Here is an 18,270-nt window from a genome sequence, read left to right as displayed (position 1 = left end):
TTTTAGCCAAGATTCAAATTTTAAATGTTTTACCCGCCAACGGTTAGTGTGTAGAGTTAATATTATTTTAAATACCCAATCAAACCTTATAATATGTTCTATGGCCGACAAGTCTTCCATCGTCAGATCTAAAGAATATCTATGGTCGGTGCTATCTCGCCATGGGAAGTTGCACAATGGATATCTTAGCAACATAGTACCCTTCTGCCACGTGTCCGATGGGTCCCAGGCGTGCCCTGTCGGATATCGACGAGGATTCATCAGACAGTTGGCATGTGGCCAGTTCCTTTTGGCTATGCATTGAGAAGTCAGATCTATCTTGCTCGCCATTAGATCATTTGAAATCAACTATGGGCGCTATCTTGCTATGGAGAACTGCAAGAATTTTAACCATAGCGACATAGCACCTTAGTGACGCGTGGCATATGGGTCCATTTTTGTCTTGTGGGCTGCAAGATGAACAGGTGTCTTGTCTTTTGTGGCAGTTGTTAGACAGGTCAGAGTATGTAGGTGAATCTTATTGGCCCATCTAATTAACCAGGTATGCAGTCCTGTAAAGAGTTTAAGCATTATAGATGTAAATTTGATCCATAGTTGGCGTCATGTCGCTATTGAGAGTTACACGGTAAATACCCATAGCGACATGATACCTTGGCGACGCGTAGCATAGATGACATAATGGGCTCGCCCTTCTTCAAAGTGATAGTAGATCTCATCCTTAGTGGCAGTTGTTAGACAAGCCAAAATATAGTGGCATTTTTTCATTGGTCCATTCAGCCAGCTCAAGATGCAGTTGTACAATTTTGTGGACCATCGTAGATCTAAGGCAGATCTATTGCAGGCTCTATCTCGCTATGGAGAACTATGAGAACTTTAACCATAGTGACATAGCGCCCTTTCGCCACATGGACCAGGGGGCCAGGTCCTGCCAAGGTATGTGTGCCAAGGATTGCCAAGTGTCATTCGAGTGTGGTGCAGTTGCCAAGATGGTGCCAGATATGATGGACCCAGGTAAGAACAAGCATAGTATTATGATGAGTCTTCACGATCATCAAATTTCAAGAAGATCGATGGTTGGCATTATCACACTATTGAAAGTTGCACACTATATACCATAGTGACATAGGGCCTCAGTGACACATGTCAGGTGGGCTCGTGTTATCTCATGAACCTCAAGGATGATGCCAAGTTGTGCCAGGTAGACACCAGGTGTGCTGACAGCATTTCACGGGCCCAAAAGTTGAAAAGAAAAGCGCAGAACATGACGAGTCTCCACGATCATCAGATTAAGAAAGATCAACGATGGGTGCTATCTCGCTATGGAGAACTATGAGAATTTTAACCATAGTGACATAGCACCTTGGTGACATGTGTCTTATGAGCCCAGCCAAGGTTGACAGTTAACGACTGGCAGTTAGTGTAACCGTTGCAGCTAGAGTTGGAGGAGTTGGTGCAGTTAGTGATGAAGAGATGGTCAACTATGTAGGACTTCCATAAGGTGGCAAAATAAAAAGAGGCTATTGGTCCACATGCTCCATCCTTCTTACATAAATAGGTTGACTCACTGACTCTGCTGATTCACAACCCAAAAAATGAAGGTAATCAGTTTTGTTGCACGATCTGATGTTCATTATCGATTCCAACTACCATGAAATGAATGCAGAACAAGAAGAACACTCCACCACCCATCTTTTGATCCATCTACTGGGTCAGAGTGCAGTTATGGCACCATTTTTGTCTTCTCAGGGCCCTGGTCCAAATCATTGTGTCTAGATCTGCATCCAGATCAGATTTCCCCTTGATAGTTCTCTATAGAACTTAATGGCAGGTAGTTGCAAAGTCACTTCAGCTGGAAGAGATCTCAGTTATGCCTGAACTATAAAGGAAACTTTTGTAGATTTTGTTGAGGTCGGACCTTTCTCTGGCTTTTCTTTGCTATTGCTCTGCAATTCTAGTCTAAATTCCCTTGTGCCTCTAAATTGTATGATTCTCTATTTTATCTCCTATAGCCATTGGTATGAAAGTGCAAGAACTCCTTGCCTTCGCCATTATTTTATGAAAGTCTGTAATCTACATGACTGTATCTCTGTTGGCTTGTGAATGGTATATAAGTGAATCTCTCTTTCCTTGTGACATTCATCTTGATCATCTTGATCTGCATGTGGTTATTTGATTAAAGGAAGTTTGAATGTGTATATCCTTAGTTTCATTCTGGTTCAATAATGGATATATGGGTAGAGATTGGTTTGAACACTCTATTTTGGTGCATCGCCTCTTTAGATTAGGCTAGGTAGATTTGTTTCATGCTCTCCTTCTCCCTTTTCCCCTCCAAGAGTAGTTAGGTGCACCCTGATAGTAAGAGGATGCCGACCTTCTCCAGAGACTCAACCTCACAGTTCAAGTCCCACAGCTTGGAGGTTGTTTCCATATTTCACTAGGTTGTCCTCATGCATAGGCTCTGGACAAGGGTGCAAACCTAAGTGACAATAGGGGCTTCAAGAGGAAATCCAAGGTTTTATGGATTATGATGTATTATAAACTATGACAAAGACTCTTGGATTATCAAACATTCCAAGCCCTTAGGGATACTTTCTAATAATTTAGTGGAATTAGAGGCCTTGATCAGAGGTCTAAAACTGAGCTTGGAAATGGACATTAGAAAGTTAATCATCGAAGGGGATTCACAAATTATTTAAAATACAATAAGGCAAAGAAATACTCCTAATTGGATATTAAACTTTAAATTTGAATACATGTTAAAGATAGTTGATCGATTTGAAGAAATTGGTATTAAAAATGTATATATCAAGAAGGAAATAAAAAAGAAAATATATTAGTCAACAAAGGAGTAGATGATGTTGATTCTCTCCTAAAAATTTATCAAGTTATTCTAAATTTATAACCTTAAAATAATATTTAAAGATACATTTATTAATCAGTTAAAAAATCTACTACTTAGCTACTAGGATAGATTTGATAGTAACTACTCCTAAATTAGTCACCAAAGAAAGATATTAATCAAGGATAAGACATACATAGCAAGATATAATTAAGGAAAACAATTTTTTTAATGAGGATTCAACAAGGATTAAAGTTATAATCATTTTTTAAATCTTAAATATTATATGGCCTTGATTTATTGTTAGAATACTTTCTCTAATAACATAAGGGTGACCTTATAGAATTAAATATTTCAATTGGTCAATCTAACAAAAGTCTTACTCAAGAAGTAATGTTTGTGGGCCATTTCATAGAGAGAGGCAAGGCAATATGTAGTAATAAATGGAAGCCATAATCATACAAATCATATACCAAAGTTATAGAGGCCATTATCAAATCAAAAATACAATTTGGGAACTCTTAATGATGTAAATAGGAGAATGCCTCTAAATTATACACGGGTCACCCTTTTATAAAAGGAAAAGGCTAACAAATGTTTAATTGTTCAACTTCAATAACATAAAAGTGGTATTATTATTAAGAATTTGAAAATGAAGTAAACTAATGAAATACATAGAAATGGATGAAGCTTGTGATTACTAATTTTAATTATTATTTGGAATAATAATAGACATATATTTCTAATTTTTTAGGATGATTTTTTAGTTGTTGAAAAATGCTGAAAATTAGGGGTCTAGAACTTCCCACCTTAAAACTATATAAAAATAAACCTTTTTCCCTTTGATCTAAGATTATGTTATAGATTACATATATAGCTAATTCAATAAAAAAAAAGATTTTTTTGACCTATATTTTCTCTTTTATATTAAGTCAATTTCAACTCACATGAAATTGATAGTTTTCATCTCCCACCACATTTTTCAAAACTAATATATTCTAACCAAAAGAAACATTATACATTCTAGAGGAGGATTCTCTCCTCTAGAACATCATATGTTTTTCTATTTTTTTATTTTTTGATATGATTTACTATTTTTTTTCTCAAAATCAACATCTTCTCGGGTGTTAAAATATGTACTTGTAGTATTTTTTAAATTAAAATATACTAAATCTAATAAAAAAGACTATAAACTCTATATGAGAATATTCTTCACTTTGAGCTCTACGAAATATTGTTCATATGTTTAAAAATAATATCATTAAAAAAGGTAAGAGTTATTGAAATGCCACTTTTATGAAATAATTCTAGTGTTTAGTAATTAGACACAAACTAGTATACATTATGCATTTAATAGACATTACAAATTAGAAAGTTGTGACAACTTATATAACTTAGCTACAATAAGCTTTTCTAGATCATATGTTTAAACAAAATTAATTTTTAGATAGAAATACTCAAATTTAATTGTAAATTTAATATTTCTAGATTGTAAATGAACTATGTAAATAGATTAAGAATTCCCCAATTAACCAAAGGAACCATGTAATTAATTAATTAAAGATTTTGGCTTAAGCCTTTTTGTGATAAAAAATAATAATAGAATGACCTTTGTAATTGTAATAATTAATAAAAATTTCAAAATGTATAGTTCTACATATGATAACTAGGCTAATATAAATATGAATATAGAGTGAGAGGAATAAGTGAACAAAATAGATAGAAAGATGGAGATAAATAGAGAGGTAAATATAGAAAGAGATCTGGGAAGATATAGAGGGAGGCATAGAGAGTGAGAGATAGAGAGGAAGAATTAGAAAATGATATAGATGGTTAGATATTTTGATAAGGAGATAAGGAGGTATAGAGATGAAGAGAGGAAAATATGAGCAATAAAACAAATACTTAGTTTTCCTTCCATACTTGTTCGATGTACCCATCACACACTAAGGTATGATTTATAGTAATATTATAATTACATTGTAGATTTTCTCCAATTTTCAAGAGGGCAGGAAAAAAAATGGTCCAATTGTCTTAAAATGTCTTGCATGACCATTACATTGATCATGATTGTTCAAAATTTCAATAGGTTTTATTGGTTAGAATAAAAGTTTGCTTCTTAACATTTTGTACCATCAAATTTCACGATTCTTCCTTGCACTACCCCCATACTATCCATTTTATGTCTTATAAATATAGACTAATCCTTGCAACCAAACATAATATCATATCTCATATTCAATGTGTATAGATGAAATCTTTGCTCTTTGCATTGTGTGATTGATTGAAGTGTTTACTTTTTATATAAGATATCATACCTTTTATCTAAATGAAATTCAAAGATCAAATGAAGTACTTTAGGAAAATGGAGATGGAGTCGCTACAATACGCAAAATTCATTGGTTCACAAACAAGATTGACTTTTTAATATCAGAAGAACATTTGAGATTAATGGTAAAAAATAAAAGTGAAGATGATTATAGCAATGCTTCAATTTGAAGATTTTGTTGATTTAAGTAACTTTATCTTCAACTGTGAATACAAAGGGCATAAACATCACACATTAAGACTTAATTTCTAGGCTAACATATTTTAAATAGTCAAAGTTGACTTACTTTTCCAAGCTTAATTCTTCCATAAGTGTGTGATGTTTAAGAGTAGTTCCATGAAAAAAGTGAAGAATAAAAAAAGTTAGATGATTTATTTGATGCATTCAAATTTTTTGATGAGAGGAAAAAAAAAATCTCTTCTAAAGAAGTGCAAAGAGTGGTCTTGAAGTTGGGATCAATTCCTTATGAGCAAGTTGTCTAGAAGAGTTCCATAAAATGATATAGAGATTCAATTTAGGCTACACTTGAGTCTTAGATATTTAAGAGTTCAAAAATATGATGTGTGCTATAGTCTATATACAATTCATGTGTGTTAATATCTCATTATTTTGTATTCTTGAAAAGAACATAAATTTTCTTGTATGATGAGAGACACTTAAAGTTGTCCAAAATCCTTAACAGAAAAGCAAAACATATTCAAATAAGCACAACCAAGTTTTACAAGGACTTGAAACCTATAGTATAAAAGTTACAAAACTAGGTCTTATACGGACCTGAAACCACAAAATAAGACCAATAAACAAAACTAGGTTTTACAAGGACCTGGAACCTAGAGTTTGAACAAAAGGAACAAAAACTAGTTAAGAAACCCAGACCAGAGACCAGTTACTAGAACCACTAGCAGGAGCTATTGTAGCTCCTTGATCATTTTCACCACCTCCTTGCCTGCCTCCATAGTGTTTTGGATAATGTCAATAGAAGATCCCCTAGTTGCCTCAACTGCCTTCTTCCTTGAACTCTATCTTGTTCTTTTGCTTGGCCTGCTAGGAGACATGATTTTCTTATTATTTCTCTTACCTAAGCTAGCAGTAGCCACACAGATGCTTGAACTGACATGTTCCATCTTGTTTCCACTCTCTTTGATCAAAAAATGAAGCTTATGTTCATATTCCTTTATCTTCTTTGGGATATTACCAACCTGAACTTCCAACTAAATGATCTTAGCCCGGTTGGCTTCTTGGTCTTGTTGCATCTTTTGCATTCTTCTTTTTAGATTTATTAACTCATTGTACATCCAGGAATCACCTTAGAGAGAGGATTCTACCTTGAGCTTGGTAGTGTGAAGGAAAGAAAGAATTGCATCCTTACCAGTTGAGTCATCCTTCTCCTTTCCTGTATCTTCCTCCACACTCATAGCACCCTTACCAGTGAAGTCATCCTTCTCCTTCCCCGTATCTTCCTCCAAATTTTCCTCCCTAGCTTTCTAGGGTTGCTCAGTCTTGTTTTTATCCTCTTCTCCAACATTTTTCAACCCTATATTTTTGTCATTACTTTTCTTAGCCTAATCCTTTCAAGTCTCACCTTTGTTGCTAGGGTAACCCTCTAGATTTGAACTAGAGTCTCCCATATCTGTATTCTCCTGATTCTCCATTTCATTTCATCATTTTTTCTAAATTCTCAAACTCAGTAATTTCCTCTACATTTTTCTTAGACGTGTCTTGGTTTAGACTGTTCTTTCTCACACTAACCCCTTCATCTCCCTTACTCTTCCTTGAATAGGTTTCACTAACAGAACCACTCTTTTTCTTAGAGGGTGGGGAAGATACAATAGCCTTACTCTTATAGTAATTCTCAATTGAAAGGATTAGCCCTTCATGTAAAATTAGATGGGAGTCTTTTTTCCTATGGGCTTGAAGGCTTTGAAGCAAGGAGAACCTCAAATAAAATGGAAATGAGATCCTATCCTTATACTGAAAATGATTAAAGAACAAAAAATGAAATTTATGAATTCTTTTTGCCCATGAGAGAACATCCTACCAAATAACTTTTATTTGACTCAGTTGGTAAAAGTCTCCATTTTTCTCTAGCTTTTTTTCCTCCTATTCTATTTTGAGAAATTTTTTAAATGCAACATTGGACATACTAGTTTCCTTGCTGAATTTTATACCCTCCTTAGGAAGCCCCATGACTTTGGTAATGAAATCTTCAGACAAATGAACTGTAACTCCATGCATGGAAACCCTATCTTTGATCCAATTTTTAAAGAATGCCTCCATGACATGTGGTTCATAGTCATGAAGGCACTCCAGGTAAGTAGTGACATTACTCTTCTCTAGAATTTTCCAAATAGAGGCTTTGGCCTTCCATTCTTTACAATTCTTTGGTTCTTATTTTCTTGGTTCCCCGCACATTTTCAAAAATTTTGTTCCTCTATGAGAGCCCAAAGTCAAGGAGACTAGGAGATGTAAAATATTTGAAAAAAGCTAAGGTGTTTATTAAAACAACCAAGGTGCTCATTAAAACACTTATGTGCCAAGTAGGGGTAATAATCACTTTTAAGTACTTTCTAGGGAATATAACACTGTCCTCCATAACCCCACCTCCACTTATCATTAAATTGCTAATCATAGAAGATCTTGCCTTTTGTTGCTTGAGTTATATCATAGTTAATTAGATCTTTCAAATCCATGCTCCTTCTTAGGTCATTATGCCAAGTCATCTTACATTCCCATTGGACAACCTGGTTAGCAATCCAGTCAACCACAACATTTCCTTCACGGAAGGAATGAGAGAAAAAGACTTTATCAAATTTATCCATTAAGGATTTAATTTCCGTTATACTAGCTTCAATAGACTATGTAATCAAAATTTTTCCATTAAGCATATTTATGATATTCAAGGAGTCTCCTTCCATCTAGAGGTACTGGAAACCATTTCCACTACTAGCCTCATCATATAAAGAGCTGCAGTAGCCTCAACTTTATGACTAGTAGAAGTATCAATAGGTATAGCAATAAAATCTATAATATTACTAATGTGATCCCTCAAAACCCCTCCACAACCCACTTTTCCAGGATTTCCTTTAGTAGCACCATCTAAATTCCCTTTAATCCATCCCATAGGAGGAGCCCTCCACTTAGTTTGTAATGTAATCAAGTGTATAAAGTTTTTCATTCATATTTTTGATAAATCAAAAAAATTATTCACATGTTGTTAACATACCTAGTTCTCTCTATTTTCAAGAATTTCTAGAAGCTAAAAACTTTTAGCCAATTAGATTTTAGAAAACTAATTTCTAAAAATTAATTTTATTTTAAAAATTGGTAAATATCTCAATTACTATTGGAATTGATTGAAAAGATCATGAGGGAGATTGTTGTAAATGACTGAAGAGATCATATATAAAAAGTAATGGAACTGGTAAAGAATGTTCTCAATCATTGTTTTGTCATTGATGTCAAACTTGCTACTTGCAGGAATGACAATTGCTTTAGTGATCCAAATACTATCAATTGGTTGATTGACAAGGAGGAGGCAATCAATAAGATGTAACTAGAACACCTAGAGAAAGGTTGAAGTTATGATGTTGTAATGAAGTATAAGGATCAACTAAGCCATTGATGAAAAAGTGTATTGATGACATACTCTAAGACACAGAGAATGGGCACATTGAAACATATCAAAGATGTAAGGTTTTAGCTAAGTCATTTGTAAAGCCTAAGTAAGTCCATTAGAGAGAGAGAGTCAAGCAAGCAAGTTAGTGCCGACCAAATTCCTAGTTGAAGCTGAGCAAGTTCAACTTCAAGTGCTGAGTCAAGACAACAAGTGCCAAGTGAATGTCAGATGCCGAGTAAATATCAGATGCCTAGTGATCTTCAAATGTCGAGTAAAGATCAGATGCTGAGTAAATATCAGATGTCGAGTAAATATCAGATGTTGAGTGATCTTCAGATGCCGAGTAAAGATTAGATGCTGAGTAACGATCAGATGCTGAGTGAAGATCAGGTGCTGAGAAAATACAAGTGCCGAGTAACACAGAGATGTAGAGCATCAGTAAACCAATAGTGCCAATTTGCTGCATTATTTCAAAGATCGAAGATTCAAGCTGACAAGGTTGTTATCTTAAATTCTGTGAATCAAATAGAAGACAAGAGTGATGAGCTGGTGGCATAGAACACCATGTAGAATGTTTTTGAAGAATACAACTGGACTCTAGAAAAAGTTTCTAGAAAAGAGCAAGATATGGGGTAGATACATTGTATCTTACCTAATCCATTTGAAACCCTAAAGTTGGAGAGGGAGAATCGAGCAACAAAGGCAATCCAGATTTCTATTTAAGGAGTCATAAGGTTATGAAGGAAAGAGAGAAGAGGTCAAGCATGAAAGCATAAAGTGCTGAAGGAGGTGCTAAGGAGTAAGAAAGCACAGTTACTCTGCTTCAACAGATGACCACAAATATGGTTGCATTGGTATGATGAGTAAGAAGACTTAAGGAGATGAAGCTTGAGATGATAAGCTGTCAGAACTGAAGTGATTAAAGCCAAGCAAAGGATTGAGCTGAAGTGTGATCTGAAATTTGCAAGATATGTTGTAAGATGTATCAGATCAAAAAGCCATTATTTTTACTTTCTAGTAATTGTAATAGTTAGTTTAAATCCTATGGACTTAGGTTGGTTTAATAGCCATGTTGTGAATCATTTAACAGGGTGACATTCCAAGTGAATGATCTAAAGTCCTTTGACCAGGCCCATTCCTAATAGTATGGTGAAATCCTCTAACAAGGTCACATTTAACAGTGTGTTGTAAGCCTTTAACAGGGTAGGCCTTTAATAGGGCATCACTTTAGAAGAGTGAAAATCAAGTAGCATGTTATTGGTGGTTTTTCCCAAATTGGGTTTCCACGTAAATCACTGTGTCATGTGTTGATCTTGCATGTTTTATCTCTGCATATTGATTTACTATAATTTGCTAAGGATGATTGATTTAAGCTTGGATGGATGAAAAGTTTATGGATTCACTATAATTTGTGAAAAAGTATTATTAGGGCATTTGGACCTTGAATAACTGATTCACCCCCCCTCTTAGTTATTCTAAAGAATTCTAACAATTGGTATCAGAGGTTAACTACTGATTCATTTTAAAGGGACTATAAGCAGGAAAGATCAAAATGCCTAAGAGAGAAGTCCCCAAGCTCAATAAAGTCAACTTTGTTGCATGGAAAAGTTTGATGAAGCTACATCTTGGATCCATAGGATATTATGCCCAAAATTCAATTGTTACTAAACATGTTGATCTAACTGGTACTCTTACTGCAGAAGATTTGAAAAACAAATAGGAACACAACCAAACAATGTTGGAGATTACTTTTGCACTCAACTATGCTGAATTCGATGATATCAAAGGATGTGACACTGCATTCAAAATGTGGAAAGCCCTATCAGACATCTATGGAGGAGATCAAAATGTCCAAAGAGATAAAAGAGAAAGCCTTAGAGAAAAGTTTGATGATATGAAAATGGAGGAAAATGAGAATGCTGCTCAATATGGTGCAAGAATAAAGGAAGTGGTAAGTGCAATAAGATGTTTGAGTGGTCAATTGGATGAAGATACTGTTAATAGTAAGTTCTTAAGAACCTTGCTCCCTATCTATGCTATTAGAGTATCAGCAATATAAGAAGTAAGATGTGTACTAGGAAACAATCTAAGTTTTCAAGGAATAGTGGGTAGACTCACTACATTTGAGTTATCTAACTTCGACAACTACAGACCTGAGAATCTTGAATCTGCTTTCAAGGAAAAGCTATCACTAAAAGATGCTAAACAGGTGAAATCAAAGAAAGAAAATAAAATGAAATATGTATCTAGTGACAGTAGCACTGATGAGGAAGATGTGGAACAATTGGAAGCATTGCTAGCTAGAAGATTTCACAAAGGCAAAGGAAAATTCAAAGGTAAGATGCCTATCATTTGTTTCAATTGCAATGAAGTAGGACATATTGCTACAAGGTGTACACAGAAAAAGGATTACAAGGAAGGCAACAAATACAAATATAGAAGAGAAGATGACAAGAAATATTACAAAGACAAAGGCAAGAAGTGGTATATTGCTGAAGAGAATTCTGATGATAATGATGATGAAGTTGTTTATGTAGCCATGAAGGACCAATTTGATGAAGAAGAACCTATAGCACTGGTAACATGTATGAACAAAAATGACAGGTGGATCATAGACAATGGATGCTCACATCACATGACAGGAGACAAAAGTAAGTTTGTTAACTTTACTATGTGTGATGGAAATAGTATTAGATTTGGTAATGATAAAAACCATAACAATTGACTTACCTCAAGCTTTTGCAAGAATTGTCTCATGTTGTCAACAATGTTGATGAGGAAAATAGATAGAGAATCCATTCCAATGTAGAAATAATTTTAAATTAAAGAGATTGAATTAGAAATAATAGAGTTTAGGCTAAACAAAATCTATTAAGTGAAGAGTAGAAAATGGAAATTGTCAAAAGAAAAATTCCTTATCAAAAAATAGAAATTCTGGCAATGGTTGACAATTTCCAATAAGACTTTGACTATTTAACACTTTTAAGCTAGGAACCAAGCCTTATTGTAATGTTTAAATGTCTACATTTGAATTCATTTTTCTAAGGCTATAAAAAATAAAAAATAATCATTTCAGTTATATCTACACAAATGATGAATACATTTTTCTAGGTCTATCAAAAAAATTATCATTTCAATTAAATCTACACATTGTCATTTAAAAATTCTTCAAATTATTTGTACCTTCTGCAAACCTTTTGTATGTTACACTCAATAATAGTTGACATATGCCCTTCAAAAAAATAGCCACAACAAATTTTAAGGAGAATATTTAACAACATGTTTCTCATAAAAGGATTTGTTGCTACTATTGTTACACTTCCTATCTTCTAGAGTTGATATATTTTTAGGGGGAAAATTGGAAATTTGGTGTATTGGAGAAGATGATTAAAAGTTATTTTCAAATTGCCAAAAAAGAGAGCTTAATAATGCCTAAAATGAGACTTGAGTGTTATTGAAAGTATGAAAGACTAGCATGCATTAGGTTTTTATTTTTTCTTGATCCCATTTATAGAAAATGTGATGCCATTTTTCCCATTAACAATTTAATATTTTATGTTTTATTCTTCTATGAAGATTTGTTGTTAAATTGTTGTATGGGGTACCTCTGCATTTTGATGGTGTTTTACCTATGTCACTGTAGTGGAGAAGCTATTATTTATCCCCATGCTATGCAAGAGACAAAATTACCTAAATAATGATTTAATAACTAGCAATCACACCTTAGGTGTGATGGGGTATGCTTGTTGAAATATTTGATGCATGAGCGGTTACCCCTTGAGCCAAATGACCACCTACCACTTTGATAGCCTATAGGAACAACACATAGAAACATTAAATGTAGGTAGGTGAGTTCAAATCCAAAAATAAGAGGGAAAACATTTTACTAGAAGACAAAATGAATGAATATTATTCATTTGACCAGAGTAGAGAGTAAGAGAGAAGTTCAAAGTAGAGTGCAGAGACAAGAAGAAGATCAACATATCAGAGTAGAGGAAGAATATACAGAATAGAGATCATAGGATAGAAGGAAGGTTCACTTTCAATGTTTGTAGTAGCACGTGTTGAATCTCTCTGTCATTTTGTAAGTTCACTTGGTTTATCCTAAGTAGCAATGATTGCTCCAAGTGTTATTGTATGCAACCTTTGTGCTGTAAATTTGAGATTAAGTTTTATCAGTTTGAAGTATTAGTGTTTTTTTGGTTGAAGCCAAATGCTCCCAGATTTTGTAATAGTTTAACCTATTTTGAATAGAAAGCAAGAAAACATGCATACTTATTGATCCAACTAAGTTGATTCATTTTTGTCTCCCTTCTATTCACTATTGCATGGTGTTTTGTATTTGAGAAGTTCATACTTGCAAGTTTCATTGTTATCTTCTCTGGGTTTTTTAATGGTGAAAAAATTTAAACTGTAAATCTACAGTTAACACACTCGGTTCACTCCTTAACCGAGCTCTTCCTTTGTCAACTCAGTTTTCTCTTATTGAGTACACTCAACATCCTCTATGTTTCCTTCATGAACTAAGCTTCTCCTTTGGTGACTGAGATCACTCGACATCCATACTGCCAAGTTCACTAAACACCCTCTTGTGTCAAGTCTCCCCCCTTTTGTGTGCCGAGTAACTCAACACCTTCTCTTTGCCACTTGGCACCCTCTTGTGCTGAGCAAAGTTGTCACCTGAAACCTTTGGTTGCTAAGAAAAATTTTAAGTTTGTGATTTATTTTTTCACATGGTATCAAATCTTTGAGGCCTAACATCCATAGCGAGTTAGGACATTTTTCTAGGTATATTTGACATGGTAGGAGATGTAGGAAAGATATGGTAGCAACCACCATCCTTTAATGGATAGAATTATGATACATAGGCAAAGAAGATGAAAACCATAATGGTAGCTAATGATTTGTGGGAGTTTGTAATCAATAGATTCAATGATGTTATAGTCACAACACTGTATGCTACCCTCACAAACCATAAAAGAATCAGATGAAAGAGTCAAGGAGAAATGATGCAAAAGCATTAAGTCTGATAGAGGCAGCAATGATAGAGATAGTCTTTCCAAAGATTATAGTAGAAAATTACTCAAAGGAAGCATGGGAAATCCTTGAGATGAAATTCAAGGGGACTAATAAGGTTAGAGTAGTGAAGCTATAGATGATCAAAAGGGAATTTGAGAACGTTCAGATGAAGAACAATGTACCTATTGCAGAGTTCAGCTCATGAATCTCCACTTTGGTAAACTAGCTCAAATCAAATAGAGAAGATTATGAAGGGCAGAGGATTGTGGAAAATATATTAAGAAGTTTACCTCAAAAATATGACAGCCTTGTGTTAACTATTGAGGAAGCAAAGGACCTCACCACATTGACCATGGATGAGTTGATGGGAACTCTTCAAACACATGAGCACTAGATAAATAGATCAACAACAAATTCCCAAGAGTAGTCCTTTAAGGATCAAGGGAATTCAAGAGGCAAGGGAGAGGAAGAAATAGCTCTGGTAGAGGGTCAAGAAGTAGAGGTCATGGAAGGAATGGTCAAAGGAATGCTGATGCAAAAAGTTCAAGATGAGCTAGCAACCAAGAGGGAGCAAGCACCTCTCAAAAAAACTCTAGAGGAGGTAATAAGAATTACAACTCTAATATGAGAAATGTAGAATGCTACTACTATCATAAGTATGGGCATTATGCTAGTGAATGTTGGAAGAAGCAGGGTGATTAGTAAAATAAAAATGCAAATGTGGCTAATGTGAACATGAGAAATGCTAACAATCCCACAACCTTCATCATGTGTAACATTGGCAAAGAAGACAACCTTGAGGTATGGTACTTGGACAACAGTTGTAGCAACCATATGAGTGTTAATGAAAGTTTAATATTTTTCATTGATAAGACTTTCAAGTTGAAATTAAGATGGGAAATAATGGAACTATTCCCATAGTGGGCATAGGATCTATCATGGTCCACATCAAGTTAGGTGAGAAGAAGGAGATACATAATGTATATTTTGCCCCCAATATGAAGCACGATTTAATGTGTGTTGGATAACTCATTCAAAATGGTTACAAGATGCTGATGGAAAATGAGAAGCATGTCATACATGAAAAGGATGGAAGTAATAGATTGCTTGTAGCAATCCAAATGACAAAGAACTAGATGTTCCCTTTGAGGATAGAGACATGCTTCTCTTCTCAAGTTAGTGTTGCACCACCCAAGCATGCATGTACAAAAATAAATCAACAATCAACTCTTCAAATCATGATTGAAGACCCCTCCAAGCTTTGGCATCTTAGATATGTCCATCTTGGCCTTGCTGGTTTAAATTTGTTGTCCAAGAAAAGAATGGTAGATAGATTTCCAAGCATAGTAGATTCATATGACAAGTGTGAGGCTTGCATTTAGGGTAAGAAACATAGGCTTCCCTTTAATTATGGAAATTCTAGAAGGGCTAAAGCACCATTAGAATTGGTTCTTTTTAATTTAGTAGGCCCTATGCAAACTACTTCTATTAGGGGGGTACTTATTTTATGACATTCATAAATGATTTCAGTCATAGGACATGGGTATATTTTTTGAAGAACAAATCTGAGGCATTTCAAAAATTTGTTGAATTTAAAGCCTTGGCTGAAAAAGAATGTAGACACTATGTTAAGGTACTTAGATTGGATAAAGGAGGGGAGTATACCTCAAATTTGTTTGTAAATTTTTGCAGGCAGAATGGCATAAAGAACAAGCTTACAAATACTCCACAACAAAATAAAGTGGCTAAGAGAAAGAACAAGACCATTGTTGAAATGGCTAGAATCATGATGAAAGAAAAAGGGCTCCCAACTAAATATTGGGGAGAAGTTATAGCAACAACAATATATTTGATCAACAGGTATCCCACAAAGTCAGTTCGTGACAAGTTTCCTCTTGAGGCATGGTCAAAGAATAGATGAATAGTTGAGCACTTGAGAGTGTTTGAATGTGTAGCATATGTACATGTGCCTAAGGAACAAAGGTAGAAGCTAGATGACAAAGGTATGAAGTGTATCTTCATAGGGTATAGCTCAAAATCAAAGGCTTATAGGTTGTATGATCTGATCACCAAGAAGATCATCATTTCAAGAGTTGTGGAGTTTCTTGAAAATTAGTCATGGGATGGCTTGGTTGATGAATCTTCAAGCACTTCAAGAAAAGTTCCTAATATTGATGAGGAAGAGGAGGAAATTGGTGATGAGTAGGTTTATTGAGAAAAAAACATTGATAATTGTAGACAAAGGAAAAAGGTAAGCATCCCCTTACATGTTGAGTGACAACTCCAAGCAATTCAAGATTACCCCAAGCTAGTATGTAAAATAGTAGCAACAACAATATTGAAAATCTAAATCCTACTCTTACCTCCCTATTGCCAAGAAAGACTAATAGTCTAAGGGAGATATACCAAGATGAAAGGTATGAGAAACATTATGATGAGTGTTAATTTTGCATTATTTTCTCATATTGATTCAATTTACTTTGAAGATACTATGAAGGAAGAGAAATGGTGTAATGTCATGGATGAGGAAATAAATGCTATTGAAAGAAATAAGACATGGGAGCTAACTAATTTGCCTCCCAAAAAGCAAGTAATTGGAGTGAAATGCATTCACAAGGCCAAGTGCAATGTTGAAGAAAAATTAGATAGGCATAAGACATGTTTAGTAGTCAAGGGGTACAAGCAATAGTATGGTAGAGATTATGATGAGACATATTCCTCAGTTGCAAGAATGGAAACTGTGTGTGCTATCATAGAAATTGCCACCCAACACAAATGGAGGGTATATCAAATGGATGTGAAGTCCACCTTCTTGAATGGTGTATTGAAAGAAGAAGTATATGTGGAGAAGCCACTTGGTTATGAAGTTCTAGGTGAAGAACATAAGGTGTATAAATTGAAGAAAGCTCTATATGGGATCAAACAAGCTCCACGGGCATGATACAATAGGATTGACTCATATTTGATGAGCAATGGCTTTATAAAAAGTGATGGTGATCCAACTCTCTATGTCAAGGTAGAAAATGGTAAAGTATTAATTATTGTCTTGTATGTTGATAACTTAATCTTCACTAGAAATGACAATTTCCTAATTGGTGAGTTCAAAGAGGCCATGGAGAATAAATTTGAAATGACAGACCTAAGTCTCTTGAAGTACTTTCTAGGAATAGAAGTAAAAAAAATGCATGATGGTATCTTCATCTCTCAAGAAAAATATGAAAATTAGATCTTAGAGAGATTCAAAATGAAAAATAGTAAGGTAGCCCCAACACCAACAACACTTGGCCTGAAGTTGACCAAGGAAGATTGCAACAAGAATGTGAATCCAACATTATACAAGAGTATGATTGGAAGCTTAATGTATTTGACAACAACTTGACTAGACATGATGCATGTAGTAAGTTTAATTTCTAGATTTATGAAACTCCAAAAGATTCCCATTGGCAAGCGGGAAAGAGGATCCTAAGGTATGTAAATGGTACCAAGGGATTTGGGATATTGTATACTATAGATAATGATTTTAACTTGGTTGGTTAAACTAATAGTGATTAGGATGGAAGTCTAGATGATAGGAAGAGCACTTCCAGATACATGTTCCATATGTGATTGAGTGTGATTTCAAGGAAAAGAAACCTATTGTTGCTCAATCTATAGAAGAGATTGAATACATAATATCAAATGCAACATGTCAAGCTATTTGGTTAAGGAGAATCTTGATAGATTTGAATGAAAGACAAGAAGATGAAAACAAAATCTTTTTTGAAAACATCTCCTCAATTGAACTATCTAAGAATCCAATCTTGATGTAGGAACATCTTGGGTTGATGTGTTATCCTACTCAATTTTGTTTATTTTAGCAGTTGTTGCCAAGTTTTAGTCATTGCCAAGTTGCTGCAATTGCCAAGTGCTAATAATTTTTCATTTTAAGCCAAGTTGAGGTTATCCTTCATTGTGTTAACACTCGAGTTAGTCTATTATCTCATCTCACTCTATAGTGTGTTTTGAGTTCCATAGTGTGTTCCAAGTGACTCTTCATGTACTAAGTTTTCTTGTTGATGTTGAGTGTTAGCATTTTGGATGTGTTTTCTACATTTTTGGTGTGAGCTGACTTGTGGGATTTATTTCAACCATGATGTTCATGATAAGATCTTTCCTTGGGATGTGTCCAAACTATTTTTGGGTCAACCTTCCTATTTTGTAATGTTCTAGAATGTTTTGTAAGCCATTTTGGCAAGTATAAATAGGGGTCTTGTGGAGTCTTTTAGGGATTCATTTCTTTGGAGGGAATGATATTCCAACTTGGGAAGAATGAAGAGTACATGCAAATTTTGAAGAGCTAGGGCTACGACTTGAGAACCAGAGGATTTCTTGGTGGACCTAAGGGTACAAGTGTGGATTCTTCTTGGTGTTCTTATCCAGTTCTATATCTACACTAGCTGGGATTGGATTTGTAAGTGGATCTTGTTG

This window comes from Cupressus sempervirens, chromosome 8 (genome assembly GCF_028749045.1).
Source record: "Cupressus sempervirens isolate cs-2001-9-10 chromosome 8, ASM2874904v1, whole genome shotgun sequence".
In the NCBI taxonomy this organism is placed as follows: domain Eukaryota; kingdom Viridiplantae; phylum Streptophyta; class Pinopsida; order Cupressales; family Cupressaceae; genus Cupressus; species Cupressus sempervirens.
This window is presented reverse-complemented; position numbering follows the sequence as displayed.